Source organism: Ambystoma mexicanum, chromosome 5q (assembly GCF_040938575.1).
Source record: "Ambystoma mexicanum isolate Mex_15411 chromosome 5q, UKY_AmexF1_1, whole genome shotgun sequence".
Lineage (NCBI taxonomy): Eukaryota > Metazoa > Chordata > Amphibia > Caudata > Ambystomatidae > Ambystoma > Ambystoma mexicanum.
The window spans coordinates 153211510-153238858 of record NC_090933.1 but is presented as its reverse complement, the minus strand read 5'-3'; positions in this window follow the sequence as shown (position 1 = coordinate 153238858).

Genomic DNA, 27349 nt, shown 5'->3' with positions numbered 1-27349 from the left:
GTAAAGGGAAGGAAGGTTTCAGCCTAACCTGTTTTCCGGCTGCCTTCCTTCTTCTGGGAGGTTTGTTGTTCTCATGGGTCGTCAGTGAGCCCATAGGGGTTTGGCTGCTTCTTCTGGCCAGCAGGTGGCTTTTGGAACAGTCTGAATTTCGTTTGGGAGGGGAAGAGGAGAGTTATGGGGCAGAATTTTGCCACAAAAGATATATTAAAAAAATATACATTAATAATTATTTAATGTATAAATAAACATCGGTAATAATATAAAATAAATTTACAAAAAATGTATAGATATATGAATAAAGGGAAGTAAATATATATTATTTTAGCAAATATTCATAGCAGTAAAGTGAAATATTGTCAAGTCCAGTACATTTGGCAGGGATTGGGCTTCCATGGGGTAGTATTGGTCCAGATGGTATCGGAAAGGGGAGTTGGGGAGCTAAGAGGGTTGGGGGCAGCATGGGGATTTAAGGGAAGGTGAGTGGCAGTGGGGTTGCAGGGCGGTCAGTAACAAGAGCTGAAGGTAAGAGGAGTGGGGAGTTAGGGGATCGTTCGACCCAGTCTTCGATAGGGGAGAAGAGATGCACTCATAAGGTGGTACAGGAGAGTTCCAGAAGTAGGGGATGTATGGGTGGGATGCCATCCCACTCAACGAGCCGCAGCACTAGTTGGGCCAGAATGGTTCCCCTGAGAATGGTGGCAGGGTAACACAGCAGGAACAGTACAGCCCCTCTGCCATTTGCATGGTGGTCAGAAGGAAGATGGAGTAGCAGCTTTGGTGGTGGGAGTGCCACCGTCCACTGAAACAATCAGGTAAGTGGGGGCGTAGGGAGGGAGGAATTAAGGAGAAGGGAAGGGAAGGTGGGGAAGATGGCGGTGGAAGCAGCTCTCATGTTGCTCAGAATGCGGGCCTGGATAGTGGGATTCCGCTCGTGATCCGAAGAACCTGATTGGTCTCTCCCCAGCCTTCGGTGCTAATGTGCTTGAAAAGGGGCTACAAGCTGTGGCATGTGGACGAGTGCTTGATAGGGGTGCAGCTTGGGGCCAGGACGTTGGGTGCATGGAACTGCACCCTGAGATGGGGTGTCAAAGGTATAAGTTGGTAGGGGAACAGCTAGAGGGCCACTGCACAGTAGAGTGCATAAGCAAGGTTGTGATTGGGAGGTAGGAGCTGTCAGGCGGAGGTAATATTGGTGGCCTGGGGCGAGCACTCTGGGTAATGAGCAAAGGAGGTTGGTGCAAAATGTAGGTGTGTAGCAGGGGTTTTATTAGTTCAAGCCTCTGGGTAGGGTGTACTGAGTTTTGTTCAACCTGGGGGGAAGAGGATTCTAGTTCATTGTGGGGGCAACCATGCTTTTGGAAGGTGGAGGTGGCAGTTGTGGGATATGGATGCTCTGGGGACCTTTGAACAACGCGGTGGTACGGAATAGAGGGTGGCAGGGGATTAAGTTATACCACCTTTCCCAAGAAAAATTCTAGGGAGTGCCCTGGGTCAAAGTGACCACCAGAAAGGTGCAGATGGTTGCCTGTGGCTATGGCCATTGCCAAGGGGGGACATGGCAAGGGAAGTTTGAGGAATAAGAGGGGTCTGCTGAATTAGAAAGGGGCAAGAGGAGACAATGATGTTATGGACTTTATGCTTAGGTGATCTAACAGAACATGTGTAGGGTAACCATAATGGATCGCGGGTTGGCAATTGTGGATGTGGGGACAAGTTGGGAGTGAGGTAAAGAGGGATGCTAGACAGCTGGGGACCAGGTAGAGGGGTCTGGAGACGGTCTAGAGGACCACAGTGACAGCAGGTTTACGGGCCAGAGGGCACAATGGGAGAGCCAAAATGTTTTGGGTCAGCATGAAAAGGGAACGTTTGGGATAAGCATTACACATTTGTTTGGGGCTCTCAGGTTATCAGAAGTAGAGGCAGCAAAAAGGGCAAGAGGAGCTATTAATGGAACATACAAGCATATTCAATGAGGGCCAGGTCAGTTAGGTTGTGGGGGTCAAAGTGGAACAGCACAAGAAAGGGGGATGGGTTCCATTTTGAAAAAGGGGGCAGAGTTAGGTCTGCGGACGGAAGAGAAGTAATGACAGGAGCATGGCGGCCATGTTGCGGACCAGTTTTTAGGCATGAGGTCGGCTGTGACGTTGACACCGGGATGGATTGGGGGATGTTATGCAAAAGTCATGGTTATTGGGAATAAAGGTCAGGTCTGTTCACATGTCCATGGGTTAGGAGAAGTATCCCAGGGAAGAGATTATGGGCCTCATTACACGGAAGGCGGTAATCCAGGGTGCTATTAGCACCCTGGACCATGCCGGTAAATTACCGGCACCGCCTTGGCGGAAAGGGGATTTACCGCCCCATTCCAAGGTTGGAGGGGCGGTAAATCCCCCTTCCGCCATTGCCCTTCCCCATTCCCATTTCTGCCCCATAGGGCTCTATGGGAATGGGGAAGGCGCTAATTACGGCACCGCAATATTGCGGTGCCGTAATTAGCTCCGAGGTCCCTTAGCGGGTTGGTACTTAACGTCTGCAAGAAGCAGGCGTTGATTCCTCCAACCCGCAAAGGGACCTCGTAGTACGGCGGTAAGGGTTAACGGTCACCGTTGCCATTAACGGTGACCGTTAACCCTTACCGCCGTCCAAGGCGGTGCCGGTAATTTACCGACATGGTCCAGGGTGCTAATAGCACCCTGGATTACCGCCTTCCGTGTAATGAGGCCCACAGAGTGGAGTGGGGCGACAGAAGTTGGTAAGGTGCAAGGGATATTAGGGAGACTGGAGCAGACAGGAGAAGAGGAAGGATTGAATATTGAATAGGAGGGCAAGAGGGTCTAATATGGTTCTCACTGTTTTATTTAATTCCACAGATATGGGGTACAGTTGAAGAGCGGCATTACAGAGAAACGCATATGTGAGCATTTGCTGGTGAAGAGGCAGGCATACAAGTGCAGAGGAGGGGTCTAGTAAAGTGGGAGGAAGAGAGGAAGATGTTTTAGGGAGGTGGTAAGGTTTGGGTAGGTTCAGGGGGGTTCAACGGTTACAGATAATGAAGTGGGAGGGAAGTGGGGCAGGACTGCTGGCAGCAATATTATTACAGATAAGAGAGATTGACCCCGGTAAGGGATTGGCAGTGGCAACCATTAAATAAGTGAAGAAGTCCATAGTGATTTTCAGGGGGACGCATCCAGGGATTTGGTTCCACTGGGTGGCTGCTGTGAAGAGAGTAGGGGGTGTATACAGGCAAGGAGGTGGGTGGAAGATACCATTTGAAGAGTAAAAGGCAAGTAGGAAACTTATTAAGGAAGACTGGGTACGCCTTTCTGTGAGGGGTGTGTGTACCCTGTGATGTTTCATTGGGAACCTGTTGGGAAAGTAGAGGAAGTTCAAAGTTTAAGGCTGGGGTGGAGTGGAGAGAACTCCTCTGGGTAGGGTTTTTCTGTTTGACGTGGATGCAGTTGGTTAAAGGATGGTTGGTGAAAGCTACACTTATCTCGGTAAAGAGAGTCGTTAGCACTGTTTGGACGGACAAGCTAGCTTGGGGTTGCAAGAAAAAAAGGAGTGAAGAAGGGCAGTGTTTGCTCGGCGAGAGGAAATGGATAACAATGAGAAAGATGGTGGGGAGATAAAGGGGAAGGACTATTGAAGGGAGGGAATGGGGTAGGGGTATTATATTATGAGTGTTAATAGTTTGGGTAGTCTGTAAGGCTGAGAAACCAGGTTAGTGATGCTTGTAAACTGTGGCCTGTCACATTAAAGCAACCTTTTCCACTTACAGCGAGTCTGGGTGTTTTGTGCAGTTTACCCCAAAAGGGTTGTGGGGGCACACGGAACGCATCGCCCCAGGTATATTTGCGTTCTGCACTGTGGCAAGTGAGCCACACAGGTGGGCTGTGATGAATCCTGCAGACTCCTCACAGACTTCCAGCCTAAAGTCTCCTCCTATGTGGCCAGGGGAAGGCAGCTGCTACCTGATACTGAACCTGGGGGTGGTATTAGCCAGGTGGAACACATGGGAGGAGAAGGAAATCAGGGGAATGTGAGGACTTTGTCAGGGAAACCACGACATTCATCATTTCCTGAGGGTGAATGCTCCCTGGTACCTGACTATTTGATGGCTTGTTGTTATCGTGCAAAACCCCTACCTCTTCTAGTGTGAAGCGTGAAAAAACCAATATGATAAATATGGAGGAAGAAATCAAAGAAAAAATACCACTTCAAATTATCATAGATCTATATTATATTGGAACTGTGAAGTTTAGAAGCAACTATTAGTTTTCTTAAAATCTCCCCTCCAGAATACATCTGATAAAACTTTAAAGCAGAGTAAAATAAACTAAAACATGTGGGACTTCAAGTCCCATAAGGCCATAAGTACTGGAACGAGGAAGAGGGGCTCAGAGGTGCAGAACTGCAGCATGCAGTCTAGTGGTTCTGATGAGCCACACCCGAGCAAGACTTTCAAATGTTTAAAGTCCCTTCAGGTGCAAGCCATTAGGAGGAGAAAGAGAAGGAGAAGCAGGTGTCGTGAGAGGCAGAACAAGCAGCAGTTTGAATGCAGTGCAGGAGACAAGGTCATAGCTGATAAGAAAATGGGATGCCATGGTGTAGGTGTGGGAGAAGTCGATAGTCCTGTAAAGTGCAGACAGTACGCAGCAGGAAGTGGTAGAGACACTGACTGCCCAGAGGCAGAGAGATGCTTTCATCATACTGTGTACTTCTCTGGTGTGTGGCGTTCACCGGAGCATACTTGGAGCGAGAGCAGCTCCATCTGCAGAAGGCATATGAGAAGGAAACCTAACCAAAGCTGTCATGAGCAAGGGTTTCCCCACCGAAGGCAGGAATACAGACAAAGTGTCCGGAGGAGATGCTGAAGTAGACCAGTGAGTTGGCCTTGCCTAGGTGAACCTGGGAAACTCCTAATCCGACCACTGATACAGCATCATGATTTTGAATACTGAACTGAAGATAACAAAGATTTTGAATACTGAGCTGATGAATTAAGGCAAATTGGGCGCTATTCTCGCTTTAAGAGACAGAGTGAAGAGAACCATTGTAATCACCATAGTCCAAGCCAAGAGGGGGCACTATTTTGCAACCATCATTGTCCAAGCCAAGAGGGGACACTATTTAACAAACAATGTTACCATCATTGTGCAAGGCAAGATGGGACAATACTTAAGAAAGGTGAAAAGAAATATTGTATAATATAAGTGGGAGGGAAGTGGGGCAGGACTGCTGGCAGCAATATTATTACAGATAAGAGAGATTGACCCCGGTAAGGGATTGGCAGTGGCAACCATTAAATAAGTGAAGAAGTCCATAGTGATTTTCAGGGGGACGCATCCAGGGATTTGGTTCCACTGGGTGGCTGCTGTGAAGAGAGTAGGGGGTGTATACAGGCAAGGAGGTGGGTGGAAGATACCATTTGAAGAGTAAAAGGCAAGTAGGAAACTTATTAAGGAAGACTGGGTACGCCTTTCTGTGAGGGGTGTGTGTACCCTGTGATGTTTCATTGGGAACCTGTTGGGAAAGTAGAGAAAGTTCAAAGTTTAAGGCTGGGGTGGAGTGGAAAGAACTCCTCTGGGTAGGGTTTTTCTGTTTGACGTGGATGCAGTTGGTTAAAGGATGGTTGGTGAAAGCTACACTTATCTCGGTAAAGAGAGTCGTTAGCACTGTTTGGACGGACAAGCTAGCTTGGGGTTGCAAGAAAAAAAGGAGTGAAGAAGGGCAGTGTTTGCTCGGCGAGAGGAAATGGATAACAATGAGAAAGATGGTGGGGAGATAAAGGGGAAGGACTATTGAAGGGAGGGAATGGGGTAGGGGTATTATATTATGAGTGTTAATAGTTTGGGTAGTCTGTAAGGCTGAGAAACCAGGTTAGTGATGCTTGTAAGCTGTGGCCTGTCACATTAAAGCAACCTTTTCCACTTACAGCGAGTCTGGGTGTTTTGTGCAGTTTACCCCAAAAGGGTTGTGGGGGCACACGGAACGCATCGCCCCAGGTATATTTGCGTTCTGCACTGTGACAAGTGAGCCACACAGGTGGGCTGTGATGAATCCTGCAGACTCCTCACAGACTTCCAGCCTAAAGTCTCCTCCTATGTGGCCAGGGGAAGGCAGCTGCTACCTGATACTGAACCTGGGGGTGGTATTAGCCAGGTGGAACACATGGGAGGAGAAGGAAATCAGGGGAATGTGAGGACTTTGTCAGGGAAACCACGACATTCATCATTTCCTGAGGGTGAATGCTCCCTGGTACCTGACTATTTGATGGCTTGTTGTTATCGTGCAAAACCCCTACCTCTTCTAGTGTGAAGCGTGAAAAAACCAATATGATAAATATGGAGGAAGAAATCTTAGAAAAAATACCACTTCGAATTATCATAGATCTATATTATATTGGAACTGTGAAGTTTAGAAGCAACTATTAGTTTTCTTAAAATCTCCCCTCCAGAATACATCTGATAAAACTTTAAAGCAGAGTAAAATAAACTAAAACATGTGGGACTTCAAGTCCCATAAGGCCATAAGTACTGGAACGAGGAAGAGGGGCTCAGAGGTGCAGAACTGCAGCATGCAGTCTAGTGGTTCTGATGAGCCACACCCGAGCAAGACTTTCAAATGTTTAAAGTCCCTTCAGGTGCAAGCCATTAGGAGGAGAAAGAGAAGGAGAAGCAGGTGTCGTGAGAGGCAGAACAAGCAGCAGTTTGAATGCAGTGCAGGAGACAAGGTCATAGCTGATAAGAAAATGGGATGCCATGGTGTAGGTGTGGGAGAAGTCGATAGTCCTGTAAAGTGCACACAGTACGCAGCAGGAAGTGGTAGAGACACTGACTGCCCAGAGGCAGAGAGATGCTTTCATCATACTGTGTACTTCTCTGGTGTGTGGCGTTCACCGGAGCATACTTGGAGCGAGAGCAGCTCCATCTGCAGAAGGCATATGAGAAGGAAACCTAACCAAAGCTGTCATGAGCAAGCGTTTCCCCACCGAAGGCAGGAATACAGACAAAGTGTCCGGAGGAGATGCTGAAGTAGACCAGTGAGTTGGCCTTGCCTAGGTGAACCTGGGACACTCCTAATCCGACCACTGATACAGCATAATGATTTTGAATACTGAACTGAAGATAACAAAGATTTTGAATACTGAGCTAATGAATTAAGGCAAATTGGGCGCTATTCTCGCTTTAAGAGACAGAGTGAAGAGAATCATTGTAATCACCATAGTCCAAGCCAAGAGGGGGCACTATTTTGCAACCACCATTGTCCAAGCCAAGAGGGGACACTATTTAACAAACAATGTTACCATCATTGTGCAAGGCAAGATGGGACAATACTTAAGAAAGGTGAAAAGAAATATTGGTTTAAACAAAGTGAAACAGAATATCGTAACCACCAATACCAAAGCCAAAAGGGAACAATATTCAAGCAAGGTGAAGGTTATGTGCAGAAAGGAAGATTACTGTTAGAAGAATACTTTACACAGTGTTGCCTAAGCCAAAACAAGGCAAGCAAGGGTAAACAAAGGTGGCAGAACAGAATCCCTCCTTATGATACTTGTCAAGGGCGAGAGAATTGCATTGCCAAGGGAAAGTGAAGCAGTGTGAAATGTATTGTCAATGCATGAAACAGATGTTGATGTAACTTTCCCCATTGAGGATTAAAGTGTGGAAGGTTTGGAGCAAGCCTCACCACAAGGTACTGATAGTAGTTGTAGGAGTTTTACTGTGGCAGGTGAGTAGACCAGGAAAGAGAAACTTAATGGTTAGTTCTGGCAAGTGAGTGGACCAGGAAGAAGTTGAAGTACCGCAGTTTGGTAGGAGGTTGTGGCCGAACAAAAGAGTATATCAAATGGTGTGAATTGTGGAGCTATTGTGAACCGATCCTAACCAAAACTATGTTTGCATTTAAAGAAGTCTTTTGGTTTATCAATCAGCAGTTTGTGGACATTTTAAAGTTTGCCTTAACAAGTGAGACATAGTAGAATAAATACAGTACATCTGATGGTGTGCTTTGTTGAACTATTAGGAAGTCATCCTGAGAAAACTGTGTTTACATTTGAAGAAGTACTTTTGGTGTATCAAACAACAATTTTGGACACTTTGTACAGAGTGAGAAAACGTATTAGGTAATAAGCCAATTGTATTGCCAAGTGAAGAACCTGTGGAAGAACTTTGTGCTATACTTTGACTGGAACTTGACCAATGAAAGAACATATTTACTTCTGACTTTCAGTTGGAAATATTCTGAACTGGTCCAGGTGAAGGGGGATTCAACCCTGGATATAAGGATTTATGTTTATAATGTAACTATGTGCACTTAAATGTTATGTTGTGAAGTTTGAATAGCCAGATAACCCCTTTTATGTGTTTGTTGTGTGTATAAGTTGGAGGGAAAGAGATGTTTGGACATTAGTTCAGTTTTCATTAGCTTTTGGGCGTTTTAGGTTAGGGACAGTTAGACATTTGTCTCACACTTACTGTTCAATAAAATGGCTATTTGTGGGAAACTCTACATACTTGTCCGTCTCGCATTTCTGACCCCTCAGAGGACAGAGTGCCATCCAGGCTATTTATAGGGGACCGGCAAAGGTTTGGGAACAGTGGGCGGTGGATACCTTGAGTGTTGCGTGCCCACTCACCCCTGGTTTCCAGGGAAGAACATTTTCTGGGTTCCAAATGTATAAATGAGGAGGGAAACTTGAGAACTGAGAACTGGTTGTTTTGTGTGAGAGGCTGGGGCACTAGGGGTGACATTGTTGAAAATCTAAGTTGTGTTTTTACTGATGTGGCAGTTCAGTCTGACCTTCCGATTAGGAGGAGAAGAGTGCGAGAATTGTCGGGGAAGGGGAAGAAGAGCTGGGGGAGTAGTGAAGCTGGGGACACAGTTGGTTAAAAGATGGTTGGTGGGTCCTGAAGGGTTATTATCGTGGAAAAGAGGGTTGTTAGTGATTTTGGGTGTTCAGGCTAGCCCAGAGTTGCAAGAAAGGGCAAGAGAAGGAAAAAGGACAGACAGTCGCTCGGGGAGAGGACATGGATAAAGTTGGGAAAGATGGTGGGGAGTTGAAGGGGGGAGGAATATTGAAGGGAGGGAATGAAATGGGAGAGGGGGGAAAGAGGGTCTTAATATTACAAGTGTTAATGGTTTGGTTAGTCTATAGGGCCGAGAAGCCAAGTTAGTGATGTGTTTAACCAGTGGTCTGTCACATTAAATCAACCTTTTCCACTTACAGCGAGTATGGGTCTTTTTGTGCAGTTTAACCCAGTATGAACCTGTTTCCAATTACTCTTAAGGATAACAAGTAATTCCTCTGAAACTGTGCATGCTTGGCTTTCTGGTCCCCAGCTTGTTGTACTGTACTCTTGTTACTCATATCATGCTTTGATTTCAGATGTTCCTCACAATATATCTGCGCTACCATTCATTGCCAGTCCACTTGTCCGACTTGAGCCTTCCATGCCAGTATGCATTATGTGCGAGGTCTTTGCTAAGCAAGAACATTTTGCTCAAACTTCATAGCACTTAGAAGCCCCCATAAAATAGAAGTTATTCTATGGAACTTGCTATAAAAGATTGCAGGTTGACCATGGCACAGGAGTCCCTCGAAGGTTCTCATATTCATACTCTTTAACAGCACATGTATCCATGCCGTTCTCGTCTTCTGTGGTCCTCATGGTGTTGGTGGACGAGGTTGCACTTGTGAAAATCCAGCATTGACTTTCTCTACAGTTCCACCCAAGTCCATATACTCTATGGGTTTTTGTCACGCTCTGACTGTTTTGCGCATCCTGTCAAAATGTCCGTCTCTGCCATCCAATCATGCTTTTTGGCTGCTGGAACAAAAATAAATAATGATATTGTCCCATTTACTTTGGCTGCCAGTAAGAAAGACAAGTCTTAGCTGGTGCTCTAGGACCTCGTCATGAGTGGGAAGCCCTCTTCAGTGAAATCTTTAATGGCCCCACAGGTCAAAAGACGTCACATGGGAGGCAATACTTGTTCCTTAGTTGTTTCAAAAGTGTGGAACATGCTGCCCATTGTGATCTGTAAAAGAGAAAAGCACCTAACCTTCAGGCAGTTTCTGAAGACATGGTTGTATACACAAGGATAGCACTTCCTCATAACCAAAAAGAAAAAGAAAAGAAAGACAGCACTTACAAAATCAAAAACCTTATCACCAAGTCTCCCTTTCCTTATTCTTGTTTGTGTTTTGTGGCAGGGTTAGATTATGATTTATCGGCGACCTATAATGTGTCCCAAAAAAACTGTTTCTGAGGATTGATCCTAGAGGCCAGAATCAGAGTGACAGAGCGGCGAACAGGCTGAAAAAGCATAGAGGCTTTATGGAACATTAGTAGAAGACATTTCAAGGTGGTGGAACAGCCCCTTAACCTTGGACTCTCAGGGTCAGAGCACGGGTGTGCATTATGCAAACGTTATTTCATTTAGATCTTAGAAATATGACGAAAGAGCAGGAGGTGGGTTTATAACAACATGCAAGAGCTCCTGAATTTGTCAACTTTTTTCTGCAGGTAAGTGGGAGCGAGTTTGCGAAGGCCCTTCAACACAAAGTCAATGGCACAACAGGGTGTTAAGTGGGAAACACTAAATTCATTTGAGGAATTCCATTCAACCAAGTGTGGCGTTGATGGACTGTGGCATGTCCTGAACCAGTTGTATTGGTCTGATGTCATAAGCACCTAGGCTTACATAGAATCAATTAATGACAACCGTATGTTGCAGTGGGTGAATTTTTTCAACTCACTCTCGTCGTTGCAGTTTTACTTTACCCATTACCAAACCATTTTACACCGAAAAACATTAAAAGAAGAAGCCATGGTGGAACTTACAAATACCACATGAGACGACAGCCTGCAATGGCAGTATGTTTTTATTCTTCATCTCTGGTTCATTAACAGCACCTGCGTCACCTCCCCTGACCAATGGGTTCGTGAAGCTTCAGACTTGGCGCTGAAAGAGAAAGTTTCCTTGTCAGCTTATCAAATCTGTGACGAATTTGGCCGGTCTTCTGGAACTATGTGGAAAGTGTGACTTCATAATGCAAATGTTGTGTTGCTGTAACTCGATTAGTTTCCTTCCTTATGCAGGTGGGAGGGGGCCGTCTGCATAGTTTTTATACTAATGCTACCAAACATAGGCCTTTTTCTCGGCTTGTCATAATTTATTCTCAAATTGTATTTATTTACAATTGTGTGTTTTCTTCTGCCTCTTTGTCACACCTCAGGGAACCTGGCGCTTTGGGCTAAATGGAAGCTGCGTCCTCCATTGGTGGTTCCTTCACGTACAACGAAGCGCAGAGTATGAGTCTAGTCTTTTTTTCTACGCATTCCGACGCCGGTACTTAAGCCACTCACTTCCGGTGTCGGATGCATTGCAACGAACAGTTTTCCTGATCGCCTGCGCTGCCGTACTCCTTGCACTTCGCTCCTCAGTGTTTTGTTCTCTTTACCATCTCATTCCTCCCCATCCTTCCTCTCGGTATTTCCAGCTTATCCTCTCGCCTCCGTTTCCTCGTCCCTCCTCCTTCTACTTTCCGCTCCCATCTTCCTCCTGTCCCTTCCTCCCGTCTTGTGTTATTTTCCCTCAGTCTTGCTTTCTTTCATTCCTTTCCTCTCCGCCTTTACCTTTAGCCTTGCCATTCCGTGTATCGACCTCCTTCTGTTCAACGGACTGCCTTGCCTCATCCCCATTGCCGTTTTCTTGTACTTCCTGTGTATCGACTCCTGCCTGCCTAACGGATTGCCTGCCTTTCCCTGTACTGTATTGTTACTACCCGAACACTTAACCCGTTGTACTCAGACTTTCTACTACTGGACCTTAACCATCTCTGGATATTCCTCATCCACTCATCTTTTCAGCTGTGCATACCTTTCTGGGGTTTTTTATGCCTCTGGCTTTTTCCCCACTGTTTAACCGCTGAAGCATACCTTTCTGGGTTTTTTTATGCCTCTGGCTTTTTCCCCACTGTTTAATCGCTGAGGAGGGTAGCCACAGTTCACCCATTGGGTGTCACTGTGGCGTCCTTTCACGGTCGTCCTTATCTGCAAAAAAAAAAGGGAAAGACTCGAACCCAGGATAACCCGAAGCTTGCATTACATCGGAAAATCAGAGGTGAGGAGGAAGGGGAGGACAGGGAATCAGACTCTTCACAAGTAGAAGAGGATATAACAGATATATCCGACAGTTTGCAACGCCCACAAACCATTATGGCCACTCCGCAACAGGTGCAGGAGTTAGTGGCAGCAGTCCAGAACTTGAACTTAGAAGTTCAAAATCTTAAAGGCGCAAATGCCGCTTTACAGCAGAGAGTTGCTGAACGAGACCCACCTACTACGGATCTACCTCCATTACCCTTAGTCTCAGGGAAGTTTGATGGGACGCCCAAGAATTTAAAGGAGTTCTTGGATGCTTGTAACCTGCATTTCTCATTTCGTTCCCAAACATTCTCTTCGGGGCATGCTAAGGTCGGGTTTATGATTACTCACATGTCAGTCAATGCACTGGCCTGGGCTACCCCACTGGTCAACAGAGCAGATCCCGTGTTACAAGATTACGAAGCATTCAAGACATTGATGAAACAGACCTTCCTACGTACTGAGAGTACGTATTTGGCCTCTGAGGACCTGTTGGACATCAGGCAAGGGAACTCCGACTTAATGTCCTACAACACGTTGTTCAAACAAATAGCCGCAGAGGCGGGCTGGCAAGAACAGGCACAATACGCCATATTCCGGAGAGGTCTGCGAGAAGAATTAAAGGACGAACTAGCACGCATAGAAAGACCTCTCACCTTCACAGATCTCATCACAGCCACATTGCGGATAGATTTTCGATTAACCGAACGACGAGCAGAGCATCGAAAGACAAAGATTGGGATCCCTATACCTCCTGTTTCCCTCCCTCTGACATCACCTTCCTCGACACGCTCCACGCGAGAAGAACCTATGCAGATAGGTACTACCCGCGCCCCTCTCACGGTTGAAGAACGCAGAAGAAGGCGAGAAGGAAGTCTGTGTATGTACTGTGGATCTTCGACTCATTTACTGCGAGACTGCCCAGATGTACCCCCGAGACGCTCGAGAAACGGGCACCCTCGGTAAGTTTGGGGACTCACTACCGAGGGAATAATCCTAGTCCCTTTGTGACCCTTTCAATCACTACCTTGGAAGGTAGTAACGATGACCGACTCATGGTGATGGCAGTTACCCTACTTATCGGCAAGACCTCTATTCAGACCCAGGCTCTCCTGGATTGTGGGGCCGCAGGCAATTTCATAGACACTCAGTGGGCCGAAAGCCACGGACTTATCCGAGTAGCCAAGACCGAAGATCAGAAGGTAGAGGGTGTTGACGGAGAACCTTTAAACTCAGGCCTGATCACTCATTCCACAGAGATCCTCACCGTGTGCATCATGGAACATTCTGAAAGTCTATCCTTTGACATTATCCGAGCAGCTCACTTCCCTCTCATTCTGGGCATAGGTTGGCTCCATCGACACAACCCTTCTATAGATTGGACCAGAAACCTTTTAAGCTTCCACTCAACCTTCTGTAAGAAGAACTGTCTGCCCAAACCTACCTTTACAGCAATACAAACAGCCAGTGGTATAGAATCTAAGACAATACATTGTTTACCCTAATTTCTCAAAGAATACACTGATGTAGTGACAGAGAAGATACCTCTTGAGCTTCCTCCTCACAGACCTGAAGATTGCAGGATCGATCTACATCCTGGGGCCTTGGTCCCCTTTTGTCGGATGTTTTCTTTGACACTTCAAGAAAGAAGATATCTGCGAGAATACCTAGATAAGAATCTGGCCAATGGGCCTCATTACACGGTAGGCGGTGAGCCATGGCGCTATTAGCGCCATGGCTCATGCTGGTAAAATACCGGCACCGCCTTGGCGGAAAGGGGATTTACCGCCCCATTCCAAGGTTGGAGGGGCGGTAAATCCCCTTTCCGCCATTGCCCTTCCCCATTCCCATTTCTGCCCCATAGGGCTCTATGGAAATGGGGAAGGCGCTAATTACGCCACCGCAATTTTGCGGTGCCGTAATTAGCTCTGAGGTCCCTTAGCGGGTTGGATTTTAACGCCTGCAAGAAGCAGGCGTTAAATCCTCCAACCCGCAAAGGGACCTCGTAGTACGGCAGTAAGGGTTAACGGTCACCGTTGCCATTAACGGTGACCGTTAACCCTTACCGCCCTCCGTGTAATGAAGCCCAATGACTTGATTAGGCTTTCTAGATCTCCTGCAGGGGCCTCCTTATTCTTCATCCCCAAGAAAGACACACTGGAACTGCATCCGTGTATCGATTACAGGGGGCTAAACAAGGTAACCACAAAGGACAGGTATCCCATGCCTCTCATTTCAGAAATCATTCACGCCGTTCAGTCGGCCACAATATTTACCAAACTAGATTTACGGAACGCTTACCATCTGCTTCGTATCCATTCTGGGGATGAGTGGAAGACTGCGTTTAGGACCCTCTTTGGACTTTATGAATATCAAGTAATGCCATTTGGCCTTGTCAATGCTCCTTCCATTTTCCAATGCTTCATGGACAGACTCTTTTCTGATCTCTTGGGTCACTCAGTAATCATCTACTTAGATGATATCCTTGTTTTCTCTCGCACCCAAGAAGAACATTTTACCCATGTCCTGGAGGTATTTCACAGATTAAAAGAAAATCATCTCTCTGTCAAACTTGAAAAATGTGTCTTTTCGGCTAAGTCCATTTGGTTACATCCTTTCCTCTGAGGGCATTGCCATGGACCCACAAAAGGTCAATTCCATCTTTGACTGGCCATCCCCTAAGACGGTTAAGGACATCCAGAGATTTCTTGGCCTTTCTAACTTCTATCGAAAATTCATCCCAAATTTCTCCCAACAGGTACTTCCTATCACCACTCTTCTTAAGAAGTCCTCCTCTCCGTTTCCATGGTCTCCCCAGGCGGAGAAGAGTTTTCAACAGCTACAACTGACCTTTTGTTCGGCTCCTGTCTTAAGACAACCCGATCAGCACAGCCCTTTCATCGTGGAAACTGACGCCTCTTCAGCCGCTGTAGGAGCGGTCTTACTACAAGAACACCATGGTAAGGAACACCCGGTGTCCTATTTTTCCAAAACCCTGAACATCAGCCAACGCAACTACTCTGTTATAGAGCGAGAGTTACTCGCTATGAAATTAGCCTGTGCTGAATGGCGCCACCTCTTCCAAGGTGGGGAACATCCTTTTACCCTTCGTACGGATCACAAAAATCTGCAAGTATTACGTCAATTTGAGTGCTATAATACCAGGCAGGCGAGATGGGCACATTTCTTCGCCCAGTTTGACTTCGAGATCACCTATATCCCAGGCGAACAAAACCTGGTAGCTGATGCCCTGTCCCGGCGCAGTGACTATCTGTCTGAATCGGAATCCACGACGGAGTTGATGTTTTCTAGGTCCCAAAGAATTGGAGTTATTTCTACCTTTTTAAAACGAGTCAAGGACGATTCAGGAGGAAGATTCGAGGACGAAATGCATGACAACCTGACGGAGTACGTCGTTAAAGACGGACTTTATCTGGTAAACGACAAATTGTACTTACCCACGCCAGCTTTAAGAAAGACTGCGCTATCCTGGTGTCATGACTCCAAGTTTGCCGGACATCGTGGTATTCGTTGTACTCAGGATTTTCTAGTACGACACTTCTTTTGGCCCAACATGAGGGAAGATACCAAACAATATGTCCAGTCTTGTACCACCTGCCTTTGGAACAAATCCACCACGCAACGACATCTGCGATTGTTGGAACCCTGTGCCATTCCTACTGGACCTTGGTCCACTGTATCTACTGATTTCATCGTTGATTTACCAGAGTCGCAAGGTTGTACCTGTATTATGGTGTTGATTGATTCTTTCACAAAGTTGGCGCATTTCTCACCCTTACCCAGAGTACCTTCTGCCTCCTGTATGGCAGAAATCTTCTTGAAAGACATATTCAAGTTACACGGTCTACCTACTAAGATAATTTCGGACCGAGGCAGCCAGTACACATCCCATTTCTGGTCCGCTCTCTGTAAAGGCTTGGGTATAGAGAGAGCTCTCACCTCGGGATTCCATCCACAATCCAACAGACAGACGGAACGCCTCAACGGTACATTAGAGCAGTATCTCCGGTGTTTCGTTAACCAACAGCAAGACAATTGGGTCCAGTTACTCCCGATGGCAGAATTTTCTTACAATCACGCCAAACACTCTGCCCTCGGGATGAGCCCCTTTTTCTGTACATATGGTTACCTTCCCCGCACCCTACTTCCATTGGTTCACATAGAGAGCTCAGTTCCTTCGGCAGAAGCCTCTTTGACAACTATCTGGGAGGCACATAACAAAGCTAGGCTGGGATTGAAGGAGGCCCAAGAAAGAAACAGGACCCAAGCGGATAAACACTGCAGACCAGTTCAAGAATGGGGTGTTGGTTCTAAGGTACTCCTGTCGACCAAATTCCTACCACGTTGGGTACGTCCCTCAAAACTGTCCCCTAGATATATTGGACCATACAAGGTCACTCGAGTCATAAACCCTGTGGCCTTTCGTCTACAGCTACCGTCAAGCTTACGCCGAGTTCATCCGGTGTTTCACACTTCTCAACTAAAGTCCTTTTTTGAAGATAGATGGACCCGTAAGAAAAGCAACAACTCAGTACCTAAAGACCCTTCTAAAGATGTCTATGAGGTGGCCCAGATATGTGACTCCGGGTATTATAGAGGACGTTTAGAGTACCTGATTCGCTGGAAAGGATACCCTACTTCAGAAAACACCTGGGAACCTAGATCTCATTTGAATACCCCCCTACTGTTGTACAAGTTCCACCGTAGTAATCTGAGCAAGCCAGGAGGAGTGGACCTTGGGAGGGGGCATACTGTCACACCTCAGGGAACCTGGCGGCTTTGGGCTAAATGGAAGCTGCGTCGTCCATTGCTGGTTCCTTCACGTACAACGAAGCGCAGAGTACGAGTCTAGTCTTTTTTTCTACGCATTCCGACACCGGTACTTAAGCCACTCACTTCCGGTGTCGGATGCGTTGAAACGAACAGTTTTCCTGATCGCCTGCACTGCCGTACTCCTTGCACTTCGCTCCTCAGTGTTTTGTTCTCTTTACCGTCTCATTCCTCCCCATCCTTCCTCTTGGTATTTCCAGCTTATCCTCTCGCCTCCGTTTCCTCGTCCCTCCTCTTTCTACTTTCCGCTCCCATCTTCCTCCTGTCCCTTCCTCCCGTCTTGTGTTATTTTCCCTCAGTCTTGCTTTCTTTCATTCCTTTCCTCTCCGCCTTTACCTTTAGCCTTGCCATTCCGTGTATCGACCTCCTTCTGTTCAACGGACTGCCTTGCCTCATCCCCATTGCCGTTTTCTTGTACTTCCTGTGTATCGACTCCTGCCTGCCTAACGGATTGCCTGCCTTTTCCTGTACTGTATTGTTACTGCCCGAACACTTAACCCGTGGTACTCAGACTTTCTACTACTGGTCCTACACCCGAGTTAACCATCTCTGGATATTCCTCATCCACTCATCTCTTCAGCTGAAGCATACCTTTCTGGGGTTTTTTATGCCTCTGGCTTTTTCCCCACTGTTTAACGGCTGAGGAGGGTAGCCACAGTTCACCCATTGGGTTTCACTGTGGCGTCCTTTCACGGTCGTCCTTATCTGCAAAAAAAAAAGGGAAAGACTCGAACCCAGGATAACCCGAAGCTTGCATTACATCGGAAAATCAGAGGTGAGGAGGAAGGGGAGGACAGGGAATCAGACTCTTCACAAGTAGAAGAGGATATAACAGATATATCCGACACTCTTATACTGTTTTGATGTAATGTGCACATTCTAGAGAAATGTGGAGAACTGAGATATTCAACACGCGCGGCTGTGTCTAAGAACAAGTTTGGAACAAACGAGCCTGTAATTCTATGATAAAATACAAGACATAAATAGGAGCACTCATGGGAGGAATGCTTCATGGAAGGTCTACATCACCCCTTGAATATGAACCTTCAAAGGATCTAAAATCACCAACCGTGGTCAGAGAATCTAAAGAAGAAGAATTGTTCCCTTCTCTCCACCACAGGGTCCTTATGCATTTCGCAGGTCTTCCGCTGATCTCTGCACTCCGGAAGCAGCTCCGAGTTCCTGCTGTGAGTGTGATGCCAAAACATGGTTAGGAACGAGTGGGGGTTTGTATTGAAGCCATTTGTGAAATGAGGAAACATTTAAGCTCTTGAACATCTCCACAAAAAACTCCTACTGATTTGAAAGAGGCCCTTGCTATGTGGCGTGGCCATTCCTGCTCTTTACAAGCATCCTTCTTTTTCTCACTCTCTTTGACAGTGTATCTATGTGTCATTCTCTCGTTCTCCACTTCAGTCCTTGGGACAGTAGGGTAGAATCACTATGGAATCTCACATACAGTATTGTGCATGTTTCTACCTCCACTATCTCCCTCTGGTAATCACCATAACGACTGCCTCGACTCTGCACTCGACTCACACCAGCTTTCCTCACTGGCTTCCCCACAGCACAGTGAGTGGTTCTCGCCTCCCTGTACCTCCTCGGTTACTCCCTCACCAGTCTGTCTTCTCCCAGCTTCAAACTCCACCTAGCAACAACACAACTGTCTTCTCCACATTGGTGCAACGACCATTGGGCAGATTGGGCATTTGCCCCCCCCCCACCGAAATTGTGGTTAAATTGACTTAATCTGGCTGACCTACAGAATTATGGCAGGACAGAACAGTTCACACATAATAAACAGTGTCTGCGCCTGCAAAGTTAACAAAGGCCCGGCGTTTACTAATATAAAACCTTTAATTGTTAGCACCTGCATTTACATGCATACATTTGTAGGCAACTGAAATCATGATAGGCTGTAAGTACGTGCATGAGAGGGAGGGCAGGGTAGACAGCTTACTCCCACAGTAGTCCTTACGTGAAGGAGAGTGTTAACTGTTTGTAACATTGAATATGCCCCAGAATAGTCTCATTAGAATATGTAAAGAATTAGATGTCCCACACTGGTAGGGTTGCCCCTTCCAACAATCTCTGATGTTAGCCCCATGCCCATAATTTGAAGGGTTAGCCTTCTCTAAAATAGTTTAGTCTAGGTCCACCCCTGCTTCTCCATATTGCCTATCTTCATGTTATATCAACCCTTTCTTGCTCCCTCGCCTTCTGTCTTGCATCTGATGTTCTACCTCTCTTGTTATCTTACTCCTGGCCATATTCAACTGACTGCCCCATATCCTCTGCTCACTCACATAACAGCTGCAACTCTATCACTTCTGTCTTCCTCGTTAGTGGTTGTCTCTCCATCTGAAGATGAATTCTCTCTTGGCTGTTGCCCCAGTTTCTACACCCATTACTCTCCTGGAGTGCATGTTCCAATGTCCATTCTGCCAGGAGCTCAGACCCACAAAATGACCTTACCATCTTCATCAACTGCCCTTGTTAAATTATCCCGCACCTCACATCATCCCCTCCCATGTACCTGGGTGCTCAGGCACCGCCACGCTGCAGAAACTGTCAATGCCAGCACATTTCCAGTCTCCCTGTGCTTCCATCCTGTCTGTCAGGGAGTTGCATATAAGGTGCAGCAAGGAGTGGGATAACCCTTAGACTTCACAACGTCCTTCCTGCCTACCTAAGCTCACATATACAAATATTGGAACAGAAGTAGGTGGGCTGACGAAGTCCACTAAATTGGTGAATTTAAAAACCTGAGATCCAGCATTCGGCATTTGTGATACTGTGAACATTACTGCAAGGTTTTAAAAATTAAATAAACTGTCAGTCAAACCTACTAGTAAATAACTACTAATATCAACCCCAATTTCAGGATACCACTGGTCTGGCAGGGGAGGAGGGAGCTCTTCATTGATGTTGGTTTACGATAAATGTTGGTATGAAACCTAACTCAAACCGGATTGGCCCTTACATCTACAAAGGTAACACTAGCGCTCCCTAATTCAGCAGTGGATTCTATTCTGGAGACTATCAGGTTATGGTGGCCTACAAAGTCCAACAAGATTTCTTTGAGGTTGTTCCATATTACGAAAATATCATCTATGTAATGACCCCAGTACTTCAGATATTTATGCAATACTGGGTGTTGAAGAATGTGATCCATCTCAAACTGGAACAAAAAACCGATTGCATAAGAAGGGGCCATTGTGACCAACATGGATGAGCCAGTAATTTGTAGGATAAAACAACTTTTAAAGGAAAAATTGGTGTTCTGAGATGTGAACTCTAGTAGGACAATGATGAATTCTTTGGATCCTCCTTTTAAGACGTATTGTAATAATATCCATTCAATTGCATCAAATCCTTTGTCATGTGGTATGCTAGTGTGAAGACCTTTAATAGATTTACTACCACTGACTGACAGTTTTTCACAGTGTATAATGCAGACTTTACCTGTACAGTGGATGATTTATCTCCAGCATACAGGTAATCGCTACTCTTTACTTCCAAAAATGGGCAAATTTACTGTGAGTCGAATTACCAGTCAGGTAAATCCTGCAAAAGCCTCATGGAGTCATTTTGAATAATAAAATGTGAACTAACACCAGATCTACCCCACGCATGATCTAATGATAAATGTGTTGGTCCACGTGGTGGTAACTATAAACTAATACTTCCAAACTCTTACTTGAAGGGACAATGGCCGGTCATCTATTGGTTTAAACAACAAATATTACTGCAGGATAGTTCTATTGAGCTCCTTCCAACTACCTTGATGCTCTCAATATGTGCAAAGCATTTTTTTACTCTCTTTTTGAATCTTTAAGGAAGCAAGGAGCCATTTCTCCAGACGAATGAAGTACCGCAGTTTATTTATGCTCAAGTGTGACATGACATCAGTAATAATTGTTCTATTTAGCAAAACGTTGTCATTTTGCAATATTGCAATTGCTAATGCCAGAAACCGTAGATTTTCAAATACAGAGCTCCACCATTGTACCCTGAGTGAAAGAAATATGTTTCTCTTCCATTAGGAGTGGTGCTATCTTAGATTGATGCCTATTTCCCAATTGCACGAGTAACAGTGGCCAGTGAACTTAGGTTTATCTTTATATAAATGCAACTCTAGGCTGACTAAACACCCTCTGCAATTCACAGCGAATCTGTGGAAATGGTACCTCAATACGACTGAGATTTTACATTAGAGTTTTTCCAACGTTAATGTTCATTCCCAATCAAACCACAAAGTGCACAAGTAAATGATGAAAATAGGTGGTTTGCTCCAAAACAGTCACATTGGCAAAACTGTATGGTTTTACTTGGCCACAGTTCAGAGCCAAAATCATTAGATTCAATGTAGTTGGATTGAGGGTAAGTGCCCTAGAGCTCATTAATGCCGCTGGAAAGCTTTTGCCCTCAACAACATTAACACTGTGTCCTCGGAGGTGGACTGGCCTACAGGGAACTATGAAGATTTAACAGTGGGCCTCAACCACATGGGTCTTTTTGGGTGGGTAGCCTCCTTTTCTGCTCCTCTTACCCTATATCTCAGTCACCAAATCCCTTTGCTTGTATCTGTCATGCCTGCGCCATGGGCGCATCCATTTACGCTCAATTTGGACTATATGTTTATCATTTATTTACAACAGGCTCTTGGATCCATCTATATTTACTTTGGAAACTTTATTTCCCATTTGCGAGACTTTGCTGCTTAATTATTATTTCCAACAAACTACGCATACCATAATGCACCTGGCTACAAGCATCGATTCCTGGCTGTTCCTATGGGTTATCAAAGGAACTACACCCCCCAGAAGCCCAAGGGACTTGCCCTGCTTCCACCAGCCCAGGAACAGAAAGGGAGGTGGCCGATTGCCTGCAGGTGTGCTTAGCCAGGTGCAACCAATTAGCCTGCCCCTGTGCTGGGCTAGGCAGTATAAAGGCTGCTGCCTGCAGTGGCTCAGCCTCTTGCATCTGAGAGTTCTTCCTCCACCTTTTGCATCTTTCTACAGATCGTGTATGCTGCTTACCTTCACTCCTGCTTGGACCCTGCCTTGTTGCTTGCTCCACCCTGCTGCCTCCAGCCATAGCCTTCCAGGCTCCCTGCCTCACAGCCCTGCTCCTCTGGGCTCTCCCCACTGCAGCTGATCACGCTCTGCTGCCTTCCAGTCTCCGCCCTTGCCCTGCCGGGCTCTCCACATTGCAGCGGATCACACTCTGCTGCCTTCCAGCCTTCGCCCTTGCCCTGCCGGGCTCTCCACATTGCAGCGGATCACGCTCTGCTGCCTTCCAGCCTTCACCCTTGCCCTGCCGGGCTCTCCACATTGCAGCAAATCACGCTCTGCTGCCTTCCAGCCTTCGCCCTTGTTCTACCGGGCTCTCCACATTGCAGCCGATCACGCTCTGCTGCCTTCCAGCCTCCGCCCTTGTCCTACCGGGCTTTCCACATTGCAGCCGATCACGCTCTGCTGCCTTCCAGCCTCCGCCCTTGTCCTACCGGGCTTTCCACATTGCAGCCGATCACGCTCTGCTGCCTTCCAGCCTCCGCCCTTGTCCTACCGGGCTTTCCACATTGCAGCCGATCACGCTCTGCTGCCTTCCAGCCTCCGCCCTTGTCCTACCGGGCTCTCCACATTGCAGCCGATCACACTCTGCTGCTTTCCTGCCTCAGCCCTTGTTCTCTGGGCTCCCTGCCCTGCAGCCTGCCTCACTCCGGCTGCCTTCAGCCCTTGTCTTCTGGGCTCTCCTGCTCTGCAGCCTGCCTCACTCCGGCTGCCTTAGCCCTTGTCCTCTGGGGCTCCCTGCTCTGCAGCCTACCTCTCTCTGGCTACCTACAGCCCTTGTCCTCTGGGCCTTCCTACTTTGCAGCTTATCCCGATTCGCTGCCTACTACCTACCTTTTCCGCTGGGTTCTCGGCCTAGCAGCTCTCTACAGTCCTCTGCTACCTTCTACGTTCATCGGCCCTGTCCCTCAGGGTTCACTCCTTACTGCCCGGCCCTTACGGGATCCTTGCCGTGCAGTCTGCTTTACTCTGCTGCCCTAAGCCCTTTTTCCTCTGGGCGTTCTACCTTACAGTCCTACCCCTGTGGGCTTACTCATTGCTTTCCTGCTCCTCTGAGCTTTCAACCTTGTTCCTTACTGTGCTCTGCTCTCCTATCCTGTTACATGACTTTCCTTTCATTTCCTTCTGCTAGTTTGCTATCAACTCCTTTCCTGGATTTGTCTGTAGTATCTTCTCTTGTACTGTTTGTAGACCCTTTTGTACAGAGCTTGTCTGTTGGTTCCCTTCAGTCAACCTCTGCCCCTTCCCTTGTCCTGTTTCTACATTACAGACACCCAGAGCTGCTGTTCCAAGTCATGAGCAAACAGCGTGGGCCTCTGTTATAGCAAACTGTGCAGAAGGCTAGAGTATTTCCAAGGTTCGTAGAATACTCTTTTCCTATATCTGCATACACCCCAAGAGGTTATTCATTCTGTATCTTTTCCCTTGCTACTCTTCCTTACACTTCGTTCTCTTTCCTTTCCTCTGTGTGTGTTCTTATCTGTCCACTTTATTTGGCACAACCACCCAAACCCTTTCTGGGTGTCCTGTGCCACTCTTAATAGAGTGCCACTCCTGACAGTATCTCTCCTCATCCCCCCACATCTCTATGAAGCAAAGGATTTGTTATGAATCTTCCAGTGTGTTATCCCTCATTCTTAACAAATGTTTTATGTTTACTTCTTGTTTTGTTTAACTGCTTACTATAACCTATGTAGGGTCTAAAGTGATTCAAAATGTATATTTGGACCAATTTTTCAAAACTTTATTGGGCAAAGTACTGTAAAGAATGCTAGTGATCCTTCACTGAAACCCTGCCTAAAGTCTGCTCCCAGGGGGGCAAGGGAAGGCAGATGCTTCCTGATCCCAACCCTGGGGGGGGGGCGTTCTGTGGAAGGATCACCTGGGAGGAGATTAGGCCCATGGTGGTGAGGAGATTCCGTGGGATAAGACACAGTATTTTTCCTCCGATCGGACTAATCTTCCCAATGTACCTAAAGAAGTAATGGTTTATTGTGGATGTAATGTCCCTGACTCCTATATTAAAACTAGAAATGTGGACACAAGTCTTATAAAAACAGAACAAGCCTTACCAAAGGAAATATCTTTTTGTGTATCGCAAATCAAATATCCTCCTTACTCCCAAGGGTACAATGTACAGAAATGTTGTCTTTAATAAATTACATTCCTCCATAATAACTCCTTCTAACAGTCCTTCTCTTAAAGATTTCAGGGAAATTAAATCTACCCATAAAAATAATTCAAATGTCAGAAGAAGGAATTTTGTTTAAGGGGACTTCAAATCCCAGAATCCCAGGGGTATTGGGACGAGGAAGCGGTCTGAAGAGGCAGGCAGCTGTAGCAGTCAGGAAATTAAGTCTAGTGGCCATTGTACTAGTCAGCTAGTCAGGCAATTGAGCTTAACAGCCCACACTTAAAAAGTGTTACTGAACCTGGTAGACATAAAAGGCCCCCTCAGGAAAGGAGGAGTAGAATGAGCTGGAATGAGAGCTGGTCGGCAAGCTGTAGTAGTAGAAGTAGAGAAGAAGCACAAGGCTGGTAAATCACAAAGAAGTGGGAGCACAACAGGGACGGCGGAACGTGGAGATACCAGATCTCACCTGCAAGTTTTGAGAGAGTCCTGTTCTCCCAAAATCTGAAGTGCAGAGGCTGCGCAGTGGAAGACATGCAGGAGACTAAGTTTTCCCCATGTGAGTCGTATTACCATGGTTGCAGAGCTGTGAACATACAGGAGAATGAGGTCAGAAGCAAGAGGCAAGTTGAGTCTCTCGGGAGGAAAAGGAATTCCCAATTTGAGTGGCCAGACTGGAGATACCCATGCAGGAGAAGGGTGTTTCTCCACAGCAAGCCTGAAGCAGTAGAAGTGGTAGTAGAAGTCAGGAAAGCAGTGCAACCCGCTGTCCAAAATGGCTGATCTCTCCTCCCCTGAATCTTCACTTGATAGCTCCTCTGAAAGGTCACCTGGCGGAGGTGAAGCACCTTTCTTTCAGGATGACTTCCAGTCCTCGTAGAGATAGGGTCTACCTCGAGATGAAGCCACTATGCCCGCTGGTCAAACAGTCCAAGCAAGAGACTCCTCCCCAGGATAAACCAAAAATGAAGGGAGAAAGCCTTGAATGGCATAAATAACCCTTCAGGCATTGTCCATAGAAAATGAAGTGTCTGATGGAATTGCCAGTAGAGGGAAATGATGAGGAATATGCAGAGAAGAATTCCCTGATGGGAGATATGTACTGTAGATGCAGCTTAGAAGTCCTGAGAGCAGATAGAGTTGGTTATTGCTGATAGGAAGTAAAGGGTAAGCAGGAAAACCAGCTGCAGTGAGAAGAGAGTCTGAGTCTAGAAAAAGGCAAGGCAGAAAGTGGAGTGACAAGAGGAGGCTTGTCAAGGCAAATCAAGTTGAAAGCAAGGGCGGAAGGAACAACACGAAAGAAATGACACTCAGCGTTTTACCTGAAAGGGGAATACAACCTGGTTGCAGTGCAGTGCACAGCTGCAGACCGTCATTCATATGAACAGTGGTGGCCATATTGAAAAAGACCAGACTGAGAAAATACATTCAAACAAAAATGTGATAGGACGTCAATGGCGTCTTATGCGCCAGCGTTTCCAAACACTCCAGGAAGGTGAAATGTTGACACCCGCAAAGCAAGTATATGATAAGCCGGTCAGTGAAGCACAGCATTCTATTACTTTGTGCAAGCCTTGCTGGTAACTGTTTCCAACTCCTTATTGAGTCACATATTACTTTATGTCAGCAGAAGCTGTTTGTTATATTCAAAGAACTGTTCATAATGAAAATGTAGCACTTGTGTATACGGTGAAAGACCTAACATTCGTGTGAGAGCTAAAGTCATTCAATCCATTGTTGAACTACTTAAACACTGTTGCTGTCAAACTTAGTAGTCGCATGTTCCTAATTAAGAAGAGGGAACACTCTCTAAATCGTTACTGAATACCTAATCTTGACAATACCCGAGTTACATGGTATTAAGTCTGAAAACTACATCAAAACGAGGTTGCAGGTGCCTAATGTGATTCCCAAAGGATGTCAGATCTTTATCATTTGCCGTTACATGGAAATACAATTCTCTCTTTATATTTTGCTCTTGAAATCTACTTTAAAGAGAGGTTTCATGTGCCTAATTGTGTTTTCAATTAAGAGACTAAATCTTATATTGATTATACACAGTTTTATTCGGCTGTTGCCATAAAAGAATACAACATTACATTTTAAAATTGTTAAGACGATAATACATTAAATTCACATTACCTTTGATAAAAATACAGGCCATGTAGCAAATAAAACATTAATTCATATTATATGTCTGAAAGAACTAATACGTATTAGATGTCTGAAACGATTACTGAGTATTCACTGCAGGGATCAACATTTTGTGGATCAATGGAAGGATGGTGAGAATGACATAGACAGGTCAGAGGGTGCAAATATAAGCACTTAACAATAAACAGGGACGATATTTGCACTTGTGTGTAATAATAAAATCCATACCACATTTTTTATGTGGGCAATTATAAGTGGCTTCACACAAATCAAATTTTCCCCTGGCATAGTACAGTGATGTATCTAGTTAATTGGGACGCCCTGCGGCATCAGAAGGCAAATGCATTAGACGCATCCCTCAGCTACAGATTTCACCCCTCGCTTAACATAGCTTTGGTCCGTTGCAGCTAGGCCCTGTGGATGTACTTTACCACAAAATAAACAGAATTCAGGTTAGCGGAGGGTCTACATAGTTGCATGGCATTGTCAGTGGATGAAATGCTAATGAGGTAAAAGAAAGGCTTCAAATTACTGACACCAAGGTATTCTAGACCTTCACATGTTAATATGAAGTGGAGAGAAGTTTCCCTGCCCTCCCGCAAAGGGGGCAATCGCCAGTGCAATTCCTTCCCCAGTGACTGCTGCTATGCTGCACCGTGAGACAACCCAATCGGAATCTCAGGTACAAAGAAAAAGCATATGCTGGAGTTACTATATCTGTAGAAACTTCGAAGCCCTGGGTATGCTTCAGATTAAGATAGTCAGGTTCACTAGCCAAAGCAAGACACATGCTCAACGCCCCATTTGGCTTGTATCTCACAAATGCGGCTTTAACCTTGGCTTTTGTACCTCTTTCCATAGTATTTGGGCTGTCCCAGAAATCAGGTAAGCCCAGCAGGTCAAACCATTTTCTTACATGGGTGAACTAGTGGATTTTGCCAGCCTCCCAAAGACATACATGTTTTGGGCCTGTTGGTATTTCC